The following is a 12,231-nucleotide window of genomic DNA, read 5'->3' on the forward strand; positions in this document are numbered from 1 at the left end:
AATTGGTTTATCGTGTTTCACCCGTCCTGTGGTCCTTATTTTCTATCTTTCTCTCTTTTCTTTTCTTATTTGTATAGTAGGAGAGTGGTTTGCGTCACCACCTCCTTACGTGTTGTTGGGGGAATTTAAGCACTTCTTTTAGCTTCCCTCCTCCCGGTCCCTTCCTGGTTCCTCGCTCCCTTTCTCTTGCTTTCTTTCTACCCGCATCCACTCGGTTAGGACTTTTACAATAAGGTACGCCCGTACCTGTGAGAGCCACACCCCTCCAGGGACGTGGCGGCGTTGATCGTGATCCCTCGGTTTCTCTGCGTCTTCGGTTTCTCCGTCTTCCTCTAGGTCTCCTCCTGCGGTCCTCGATCCAGTACTCGGACTGCTCAATCTCTCTTCAGGCTCCACTCCTGCTGTCTCTTCTGCGCGCGCCGCCTCTCGTCTCGCTTCCTCTCCTTTTGCATCCCGCCCCCGGATATCTGCATCTGACTCTACTTCCAGGTTAGCGATTTTCGCGGTCGTGCCCCCGGGGTATGGGCTGTCGGGTTCGGGGCATTGTTGTGTAACCGTGGCGACGGTCGCCCGGTTACACAGCTCTCACTGTAATGGCTGACATGAGGGAAATTATTTTGCCTATAGTGTCAACACGGCGTCCGTCTCTATCTGGTGGGACTGAGATGGGGGATGCCGGATTTTTAGATCTTGTTTGCGCAGCTTGAAAAACTACGAAATCCGGGCTAGGATGTCCCGTGAAGCATGCAGGGGAATCATCAGGGGCCCTGTATTTTTTGTCAATACGGGGCAGGACTGCCAGTACCATAGCAGGGTTCTTCATGATCCTAATACCGTCCTGCCATAAGTGGTCAATGATGGGAATGGACCTTACTGATTTCCGTGCCTGGACCTTAAAATCATACAAGAAACAATCAGAATGCTTCACTGTAATGGGTAGGTTAAATCTTTCCGCTGCCCTTTCCATAATACAATGATATCCCCCAATGTTCTCAACAGTGCGTCAGCCAGAGGGTGTTGAAGTAGAGTTGGAGTATGGATGATGTAATCATCCCAGTCGTCTAGTTGAGCAGGTAGTTCGCCTTCTTGCCTGGCCTCATCTTCCAATGTGGAACAATCGTCTCATGGAGGAGAAACAGCACAAGGTGGGGTGTCATTCTAGGCATAACTGGAGGCGGGATAGTTGATGGTGGAATAAGAACTGTACATGGAGGGGCTGATGGTGGTACCCCTGTCTATGGAGGGAAATGCCACCTGTAGTCTGATAACATGTCTTGAAGATCCTCTACGAGAGAACGAGGCATAAATACATGTTCCTTAGAACAATGTGGTTCCAAATAGTACTGTTGGTGCTTAGTGTACTTATGAGTAAAGGGTTGACAATAGTATTCCTCAAAGTCCTGACTCTGGTCACCCTCATAATATTCTTCCTCTTCTTCCTGATACTTAAAATGGAGTTCTGAAGGGCTACGAGCTGGTCCAAAAGGTCCTTCCCCATCTGACTCTTCCACGTCTAAAAGGTGACTTGGGGGAAGGGGTGAAATGTTCGAAGTGTATGCCAGAGTAGGTTTAGTGAATGTCTTAATTTTTAATCTGGTCGACGGTGTCGTCGGTGGCAATGTCGATGGTAGTGCATTCGATAATCGGGTTGTCGATGGTGGTGTTGTCGTCGACGAGGTCTTAGGCACTGACATGATGTTTACCATCGTCGTCTGGGAAACTGTTGTCACTGGAAGTGAGGCGCCTTTAGTCTCCGTGGTTATCATCGACGATATGGGAACCTATCCCACTGGGAACCTGAAGTGAAGATGTGGCCATTGTTGTTAGTGTAGATGGTCTCACAGATGATACTGTGGTGACGGTCGTCGTCAAGGATGCTGCTGCCTATGGTGATTTTGTCGTCAACGGGGTTGAAAAGGGAGATTTTTCTCCTGTCGTCGATGTGTCTCAGTTAACTTTAGCTTTGTGCTTTTGTGGCTTACATGGAGTAGCTGTAGCAGATGAAGCTACTTCTGTAGAGGAGTGTTTTTAATTTTATTTTTTCTTAGAGACCCTTGACTGGTGGTGAATTTTAAGGGGTTTCTGCTATCCTCAGAAGTGCCCTCCAAAGATCTAGCCATCTTATGTGACTTAGGCGCAGAGTCACTATCTTCATCTTTGGGCTTTAGTTTTCTTTAGCCACAGTAACAATCTGCCTTCTCTATCTCTCAAAGTCATAGGTGGAAAAGTACAACAGATTTTACATTCCTTTGCCTTATGAGTAGGATGAAGGCAAGACCCAAAGACTGTCACACATGCCCTCGTTACCAGCAGACTGGACTGCGGCAAGGCGCTCTATGCCGGAATCAACAAGAAACTCACCCGCAAACTACAGAACATAAAGAACGCCTCCGCCAGACTGGTCCTCTACCTACCCCAACACTGTCACATCTCCAAACACCTGCGCATGCTACAATGGCCCACCCATAGAGAAAAGAATCACCAAGATCCTCATCCACGCATACAAAGCCCTCCACAACACCGGACCAGCCTATCTGAACAGGACACTCAACCTCCACGTATCCCACAGGACCCTATGCTCAGCCCAGCTCTCTCTCACGAAGTACCCTGCATCAGAAAAACAATAACAGGGTGATGCGCTTTCTCATACCTCGCCACCACAGCCTGGAATGCCCTACCGCTCCACCTCAGACAGACTACACCCCTCCTCAACTTCACGAAAAAGCTGAAGACATGGCTGTCTGAAGAAGATATTTGAAGAACCACCGCAATGATAGACGCTCCACGCCCCCCCACACCTCAGCGCCTTTAGACCCTCACAGGTGAATAGCTACGCTTAACATACACTGATTGATTGAATAAATATAATTTTTATGTGGATCATCCACATGGAATCTTTTTCCCACAGGTCTTGCAGGGACGAAAGAGGCCTTTAGTATCAGGCATAATTGGAATAGATGAAAATCCAATACCTTTTTGAAGTAATTGTTGGAAAAAAACTGAGCAGAGCTCAGGGGGACTCCCTTCACACTTGACATGCGGTGAAAATCTGAGGAAGAAAGCCTCTCCTGGGAGTGTTCTAGAGGGTGCTGTCGCCTGATTGGTCATTGTAAGAAAATGCCACTGTTGGTTTGGTTACCCCCTAACTCTTTGCCTTTTGTTGATGCCAGCCTTGATTGAAAGTGTGCTGGGACCCTGCTAACCAGGCCCCAGCACCAGTGTTCTTTCCCTAAAACTGTACGTTCGTCTCCACAATTGGCACAGCCCTGGCATACAGTTAAGCCCCTTGTAAATGGTACCAAGGGCCCTGTGGCCAGGGAAGGTCTCTAAGGGATGCAGCATGTATTATGCCACCCTGGGGACTCCTCACTCAGCACATGCATACTGCCTCACAGCTTGTGTGTGCTGGTGGGGATAGAAAGACTAAGTCGACATGGCACTCCCCTCAGAGTGCCACGCCCACAACCCCACTGCCTGTGGCATAGTTAAGCCACCCCTCTAGCAGGCCTTGCAGCCCAAAGGCAGGGTGCACTTCACCACAGGTGAGGGCATAGCTGCATGAGCACTATGCCTCTACAGTGTCTAAGTCAATTCTTAGACATTGTAAGTGCAGGGTAGCCATAAAGAGTATATGGTATAGGGGTTTGTCAGACACAAACTCCACAGTTCCATAATGGCTACACTGAATATTGGGAAGTTTGGTATCAAACTTCTCAGCACAATAGATCCACACTGATGCCAGTGTGAGATTTATTGAGAAATGCACTCGCAGGGCAACTTAGAGATGCCCCCTGCATGCCAGCCCAACTGCTAGTGCTAGGCTGCCCGGTCTCTGCCAGCCAGACACTTCCAGACTAGTTTCTGGCCACACTCTGTCTTGGGTGGAGGTGCTGAACACGTCCCCCTGCAGGAACTGTAACACCTGGCGGTGAGCCTCAAAGGCTCAAGCCTGGTGTTACAATGCCCACCCCCCGGACACAGCCCCCACTTTTGGCGGCAAGTCCGAGAAGATAATGAGAAAAACAAGGAGGAGTCACCTTCCAGCCAGGACAGCCCCTAAGGTGCCCACAGCTAAGGTGATCTCTTCCTTAGAAAATCCTCCATCTTGGCATAGAGGATTTAGCCCATTAGGATTAGGGATGTGCCCCCTCCCCAAAGGGTGGAGGCACAAAGAGGAAGTAGCCACCCTCAGGGACAGTAGCACTAAACACACCCCTAAATCTAGTATTTAGGGGTGACGCTGACCCCAGGAAGTCAGATTCCTGACGACCTAACAAGAAGGAGGACTGCTGACCTGAAAACCCCGAGAGAATAAGGAAAACAACAACTGCTTTGGCCCCAGCCCTACCGGCCTGTCTCCTGATTCGAAGAACCTGCAACAGCTACGCATCCTGCGGGCCCAGCGACCTCTACAGACTCAGAGGACTGCCCTGCAACTCCAAAGGATCAAGAAACTCCTGTGGACAGCGGCTCTGTCCAAAGAACCAAGAAGAAACCATCTTTAAAGGGACTCTCACCTCACTCCTGAAGTGTGAGTCCTCACCACTCTGCACCAGACTCCTCTGGCCCGTCTTCAGAGAAACTAACACTGCAGAGAGGACCCCCAGGCGACTCCAACGATGTGTCCACCCTGAGCTGACCTACCTGCGCCCCCACGACGACGCCTGCAGAGAGAATCCAGAGGATCCCCCTGACTGCGACTTCCCAATAACAAAGAACCCGATGCCTGGAAGAAGCACTGCACCCGCAGCCCCCAGGCCCGAGAGGAACCAACTACCGGTGCAGTAGTGACCAGCAAGCGTCCCTCACCTTTGCCCAGTCGGTGGCTGGCCTGAGAAGCCCCCCTGTGCCCTTCCTGCATCGTCAGAGTGACCCCCGGGTGCCTCCATTGATTTCAATACAAAACCCGACACCTTGTTTGCACACTCCACCCGGTCACCCCTGTGCCGCTGAGGTTGTATTTTGTGGGCCTGTCTGGGAACCCCACAGTGCTCTTCAAAACTCCCCTGGTCTGCTCCCCGAGGACGCAGGTACTTACCTGCTAGCATACTGGAACAGGAGCACCCCTAGTTTCCATAGGCGCCTATGTTATTTGGGCCCCTCTTTGACCTCTACCTCTGACCGGCCCTGTGTTGCTGGTGCTGGGTGTTTGGGGGTGACTTGAACCCCCAACTGTGGGCTGCCTATGCCCCAGAAACTGAACTTGTAAGTGCTTTACTTACCTCAAAAACTAACCTGTACTTACCTCCCCCAGGAACTGTTGAATACTGCAGTGTCCACTTTTAAAATAGCTTACTGCCATTTTATGCCAAACTGTGTACATTACTGTTTTTATTCAAAGTTTCTATCTTTACCTATGCCAAGTACCTTACAATTAATGTACATACCTGCAATCTGAATCTTGTAGTTCTAAAATAAATTAAGAAAATAATATTTTTCTATATAAAAAACCTATTGGCCCGGAGTTAAGTCAGAGTCTGTGTTCTCATTTATTGCCTGTGTGTGTACAACAAATGCTTAACACTACCCTCTGATAAGTCTACGGCTCGACCACACTACCACAAATAGAGCATTAGTATTATCTATTATTGCCTCTCTCAAGCCTCTTTGGGAACCCCTAGACTCTGTGCACAATATCTCTCACTTAAACATAGTATATACAGAGCCAGCTTCCTACAGTCATAGTTCAGGTTTGGTCAATTTTTAAGAAAGGACATGGATAGACTAGCAGATTTAAAGGCCTACTTTCATTGTAGCCTCTGTGGTTGTTGAATACTGCTCTATAGGATACCGTGGGACTCCCACTTCAACAATGGGGAAGATTCAAGAACGTGAGTCTATGAAAGATCCAATACTGGATAAATGTTTAGTTCCACCTTCAGAATGGTGCCTCTGTCTGACTGTTGGCCAAAGGTATATTTTTAGTCTGCTCTTCGGGAGATTACAGTATATACTTGTTTGAGGTTGCATATATGGACAGGTCTCAGAATATTGAACTTAGAGGGCTAACACACCTGATTTCAGGATGCGTAGCTGGCAAACCACAGGCTTGATTCCTAGTATGTGTTCAATTCCTCATGCGTTTGAATAAGTAGGTCCCACTCAACTGGCAATATTACTGCCTGTTAATTACTCTGCCAGGAATGTGTGCTATCATAAATCAAGATAAAATTGTAAAAAAACATCCTACCTTGAGTGGTTCTCATATAAGATAATTGAACTACATCCATGAAGCAAGCTCTCAGGCATAAAGTACTGGCAAACAAGGTAATAGCCTTGAAATAACTTTGCAACAAATGGTGCTCTAGCATGCAAAGAATACATATATTCATTCAATCTCCAGAACACACAGAATATGTGGCTGATAGGCAAAGTCCTGCAAAGAAGTTACTCAAACAGAAATTATGTTATTAATAGCATATGTTATAATATAAAAAATTGTGCTTTATATTCTGTTTTGAAGCCACCCCCTCCATTGCACAGTGTCAAATCCACTAAAATATCAATGTTGTTATTGAATGCTGCAGGGTCAATGTATATTATATGATGCAACATTTGTTACAAGTTTCTCCAAAATTCCTTTGAGGAGAATAACCATACTTTCTATAAAGGTTTTTCCCAAATGTCTACATTTTGAGTCCAGCATGGGTATCAAAAGGGACATCCCTGAATGGGACACAAGAGAAAAACCAGGCAGACAACATGGCCCAATCAATAAACCAGGATTTGTAAAGCATGGCTAATCATCCAACAGGGTATCCAGGTTGCTTGCAGGTCCTGGAGGCTCATTCGAACAGCCAGGTGTTGAGGGCCCTTCAGAATTCCCGAAGTGAGATGATGGTCCGAAGTTGCATGGGGAGGCTGCACAAAAACAGGGAAAAGCAAGTAGAAAACAGTGAAAACAAGGGGAAAGGAAGGAGAAGGCACTCAAAAAACATAGGTAAAGGAAAGGACAAAGTGTTGAGAATGAGGGAAAAGCAAGGAGAAGGCACACAAAAAATGGCAGAAAAAGCAAGGAGAAAGCAGTGAAAACAAGGGAAAAGCAGGGAGAAGGCACACAAAAAATGGGGGGAAAAACAAGGAGAAAGCGGTGAAAATGAGGGAAAGGTAAAGAGAGGCCACCAAAAAAGGGGTAGATGCAAGGAGAAGGCACTCAAAAAAAGAGGGAAAAGCAGAGAGAAGGTGCTAAAAAAAAGGCGGAAAGAGCAAAGAGAAGACAGGAGCAAGAGCGATGCAGCAGCACAGGGAGATGGGCCTGAGACCTGCTCACAGTCAGTTTGCAGTGTAACATTTGAAAATATAGTTCACACAGCAGTGTTTTCATTGTGCAGTGCTTTTGTGTTTCTACATAATATCAGGCATATTCTACATTTGACAGACCCAGGCTTAGTTTAAAACCAGAATAATGTTTGCCGAGCATTTTGCTGCCCAACTACACTAGATTTGAAGAGGCAGAGCACCGCAATGTAGTGCCTTCACAAGCGAAGAGCTGGTGTACTTCCTCTGCATACACACTATCCTGGAGGAAAAATACACAATCCATACGTTAAAGCAAATTCTACATCTGCCTTAAGGTGCACTCTGAGAAGCAGATCATAGAGGTGTTTGCTTTGATGGAAGAGGTATGACTTTGGTTAGACATAAATTATATGTTCAGACTTCACATAGCTGAGTAATCTTTAGGTCTCCCTATAGGTGATTCACAAGACACCTGAACTATCCCTCAGGTGACAATGCTTTTTCACCAAATGACAGAGTCACAGCCCATCAATTCTGCTTCATTTCTTCTAAAATTAACATCAGTCCTTCAATTAGCGACTGAGGGCATCCACTACATATACTGAAAACCTATATATGGAAGATATTAGTTGAGCTGTTAATTAAAAAGTGCAATAAATGCACTTAAGCATTTTGGCACTGAACTGACTAACAATATCATAGAAATGTGAGGATAATCAACAAAACAGATTATTTTAAGAGCCTTCATAAATATAGAGTGGTCCTCTATTTTATTAAGGTCAGGTGAAGTGCATTCCAAAAAGTTAAAACATCAAACAAGAGAACTTTTCTGCCAGATGTTATAACAGTAGGAAATCGGTATTCCTAATGTGTGAAACTCTTTTGAGTTCTATTAGCGATTCGTAGTGAGTCACAAAGAGATCTACCTTGTGCATTTTAGTGAGGTATGTTGCAATTTGCGAACCATTAAGAATCACAGCCATCACAGGGAATGTGGCCTGTTAGGGTCAGAAGACTACTGTGTGTGCGATTGCTTTTTAATAAAGCAATCTTTTTTTTTTTTTTTTTTATAAACACAGCACAATTTCCTTAAGGGAAAACAGTTTGATTTCAAAAAGAAGAAATTAAAACTTTCATTTGTATTTTTTAAGAGTAGGCAGTGGTCCGTGGGGCCACTGCCTACTCTTAAAGTACAAGTTACTTACCTTTGGTAACAAAATATCTGGTAGATACATATTCTAGTTGCAGATTCCTTACCTTAGAATTTCCCCCAGGCTTCAGACTGAATCAGGAGATTTTTCCTCAAGCAATACCCTTGCATGACAGTAGGTGGCGTCAGTCGCCTCCGCGAGCGTCGTTGGTGTCGTAGTCACCATGATGACGTCGGGAGTAGTACATAGACGCCGCCTCAGCGCAGTGACGTCCGTTTCCTTTAACGACTTTCCACGCCAAAGCGCAGAGGCGCTAAGAACACTGAGTTTGGAGCGCCAGAGCTAAGGACCTGAAGGGGGAATCCCTGTCCCTAAAATCAGCTCACAAGTGGGGAGGATGGGTGAGTCGGTAAGGAATCTGCAACCAGAATATGTTTCTGCCAGATATTTTGTTACCGAAAGTAAGTAACTTGTACATCTCAGAGACTTCTAGTTGCTGATTCCTTACCTTAGAATAGATACCCAAGCAATGCCATCCTCCGAGGTGGCTGCGAACCAAGATCATACTAGAAAGTCCTTCAGGACCGAACAACCAAAGTAGCCGTCCCGACGGACCTGACTGTCCAGGCAGTATTGTTTAGCAAACGAGTGCAGGGATGCCCACATAGCTACCTGGCAGATATCCAGGACAGGAACTCCGTGTGCTAACGCAGTGGAAGCAGCCTTCACTATGGTGGAATGAGCGTGCAAGCCCTCAGGGGGTTGTTTCTTGGCCAAAGCGTAGCACATCTTGATGCAAGGAAGTACCCATCGAGAGATGGTACATTTTTGCACCACCTTCCCTTTCTTTGCACCCACATACCTGACAAAGAGTTGATCATCCACCCGGAAATCTTAAGTATGATTAAGATAGAATGCCAACGTTCTTTTTGGGTCCAGGTGGTTGAGTCTCTCTTCCTCATGAGGATGTGGGGGTGCGTAAAAAGTAGACAGGGTGATGGACTGGCCTACATGAAAAGTCGTAAAAACAACCTTTGGAAGGAAGGAAGCCTTAGTGTGCAACACCACTTTGTCAGGGTGCGCAGACAAGAATGGAGTTTTGGACAAACGGGCCTGAAGCTCACTCACCCTGCGAACAGAAGTGATGGCAACAAGAAAGACAGTCTTGAAAGTGAGGAGCCGCAAGGGGCAATTGTGCATCGGCTCAAAGGGAGTACACATTAACTAAGTAAGGACAAGATTGAGGTCCCACTGAGGCATGATAAATGGAGTGGGAGGAAATAAATGGGTGAGACCTTTTACGGATCTACACACAATAGGAGATTTAAAGAGTGAAGGCTGATCAGGTAACCTAAGAAAGGCCGAAATGGTGCATAAAGCAGAGCCCTGCTGGGCCAAAGAAAGAATGAACAAAAAAGTCTCAGATAGAGGGGCAGAGGAGATCAACAGATTTGTGGGTGCACCATGCCACAAATTTATGCTGACAGGCGTATACCGTTTTGATGGAGGGACGCCTGGCTGCCAAGATAACATCACAGACTTCAGGAGGAAGATCAAAAGTCATCAACTGTCGCCGCTCAATCTCCACACATGAAGGCGGAGATAGGACAGGTTCGGGTGGAGAACCGTCCCCTGCTGCTGCGACACATGATCCGCCAGAAGAGGCAGTCTGAGTGGAGGACCGATGGCCATAATCAATAGCTCTGGATACCATACTCTCCGTGCACAGTCCGGAGCCACCAAGATGACTTGGGCCCAGTCGTTCCTAATCTTCTTGAGAACTCTGGGCAGAAGTGGTATAGGCAAAAAAAGGAGGTCGGAGTTCCACTTGAGACTAAAAGCGTCTGCGAGCGAGTGCCACCTTGGAAACTCCAACATGCAAAACAGCTGACATTGCGCATTCTCTGCGGAGGTGAATAGATCTAACCAAGGCTCTCCCCACTGCTGAAAGAGACCTTGCACCACCTCAGGATGGAGATGCCATTCATGATCGGCTGTGCATCGACAGCTGAGTTCCTCCGCTCTGGTGTTGTGAGAACCCGCCAGATGTTGAACTACCAGGGTAATGCCCTGATGTTCCAGCCCTGTCTAAAGGCGTAGTACTTCCTGACAAAGGGCCCTGGACCATACTCTGCCCTGTTTGTTGCAGTACCAAATGGCGGTAGTATTGTCCGTGAACACCTGCACTATTTTCCCTTTGAGAGAGGGAAGACATGCTTTCCACGCAAGCCTGATCGGCCGGAGCTCCAGAAGGTAGATATGGAGCCCAGACTCCACTGGAGACCGGAGGCCTCTGATCTCCACCTCTCCCATGTGTCTGCCCCAACCCAGAAGCGACGCATCTGTCACTATAGATAGATCTGGTTGGGGAAGGGAGAGGGATCTGCCATGGGCCCAATGCGGATTTGAAAGTCACCAATGCAGGTCTTTTTCAGTCCCCTTCAAGATCTGGACCATGTCAGAGAAATTCCCCTGATGCTGCGCCCACTGGAACTTCAAGACCCACTGCAGAGCCTGCATATGCCATCTGGCACGTGTCATTAGTGGGATTTAGGAGGCCACGAGGCCCAGCAGTCTCACCGAAACCCAAGACAGAGGCTGAAAGATCGGAATCATAGCCTGAATATCTTGGACTCACTTTTCTGGAGGATAAGCCCGAAACTGCACTGTGTCCAGAACAGCTCCGAAGAAAGGGAGCATCTGAGCAGGAGTCAGGTGTGACTTCGGCACGTTGATAGTAAACCCCAGCGTGTGCAGGTGCTCACCGTGGTCTGAAGGTGGGAGATGACTTTCTGGGGTGAGTCTGCCTTCAACAGCCAGTCGTTGAGGTAGGGAAAGACTGAGACCCCTAAGCTGCGCAGATAAGCTGCAACCACCGCCATCACTTTTGTGAACACCCGTGGGGCACTGTTAAGGCCAAAGATGAGCACAGTAAACTGATAGTGCTCGTGACCTACCACAAATCATAGGTAACGTCTGTGTGCAGGCAGGATGGGGATGTGGAAATAAGCGTCCTGCAAGTCCAACGCTACCATCCAGTCTCCTGGGTCTAAGGCAGACAGAACCCAGGGTGAGCATTTTGAATTTCTCCTCCTTGATGAAGTAGTTGAGGTCCCGAAGGTCTAGGATAGGATGTAAGCCCTTTTCCTTTTTCGGCACCACAAAGGAGCGCGAATAACAACCATGACCTACTTCTGGCACAGGGAACTTCTCTATAGCTTCAGTGGCCAAGAGAGCCCCGACTTCCTGGTTGAGAAGTGCCAAATGGTCCTCCTGAAGTTGGCTGAGTGATGGCGGCATGGCCGGTGGGGCAGATTTGAAAGGGAGGTCTTCATCATCATCATTAGCTTTATTTCAGTAATAAACATACCATAAAAGCTCATCCTACAATACACATATAGGAATAAATAAGAGCCATAATATAAACACTCTATCTATAAATATTCTGATGGAGCAATAAAAATGCAAAATGCTGAATTCTAAGACATAATCAGAATAATAAGAATCCATAAAAAAGCAATAATATATAAAACTTCACTCAATAGACTAAAAATACAAGAAAAGATCAAAAACACAAATATAACAATCTTTAGATTAATATCAAATATTCCCTATAAGAGTAGCATATACGTTTTTGTCTGCAGGCTTAAACTTATTTTAGTGTAATGCATGAGGAAGTGCCTCTAAACATTTTGCTCTTTTGTGTCAAACTGCATCTAAAAATCTAGCCAATGCACATACCACAATACTATGAGTATTCGTTTTGCAGATCCTAAGGGCTAGACACCGATTGTTAATGCCCATGGATCTGCAAAGAGGTATAATCCATTGAATCCGCTGT

The 12,231-nt window shown here is 46.7% G+C and overlaps 1 long non-coding RNA gene across 1 annotated transcript in view; it reads right to left on the reverse strand.

The window, feature by feature from the left end:
- Positions 1-6,415: 6,415 nt before the first annotated feature.
- The window catches only part of LOC138268493 (uncharacterized), a 178,067-nt gene continuing 172,251 nt past the window's right edge, over positions 6,416-12,231 (reverse strand). The window contains exon 3 of the long non-coding RNA XR_011200019.1: positions 6,416-6,861. This is a non-coding gene — a long non-coding RNA (uncharacterized lncRNA). The remainder of the gene's footprint in view (positions 6,862-12,231) is intronic.

The sequence above is a fragment of the Pleurodeles waltl genome, chromosome 12, assembly GCF_031143425.1.
Source record: "Pleurodeles waltl isolate 20211129_DDA chromosome 12, aPleWal1.hap1.20221129, whole genome shotgun sequence".
NCBI classification, from domain to species: Eukaryota; Metazoa; Chordata; class Amphibia; order Caudata; family Salamandridae; genus Pleurodeles; species Pleurodeles waltl.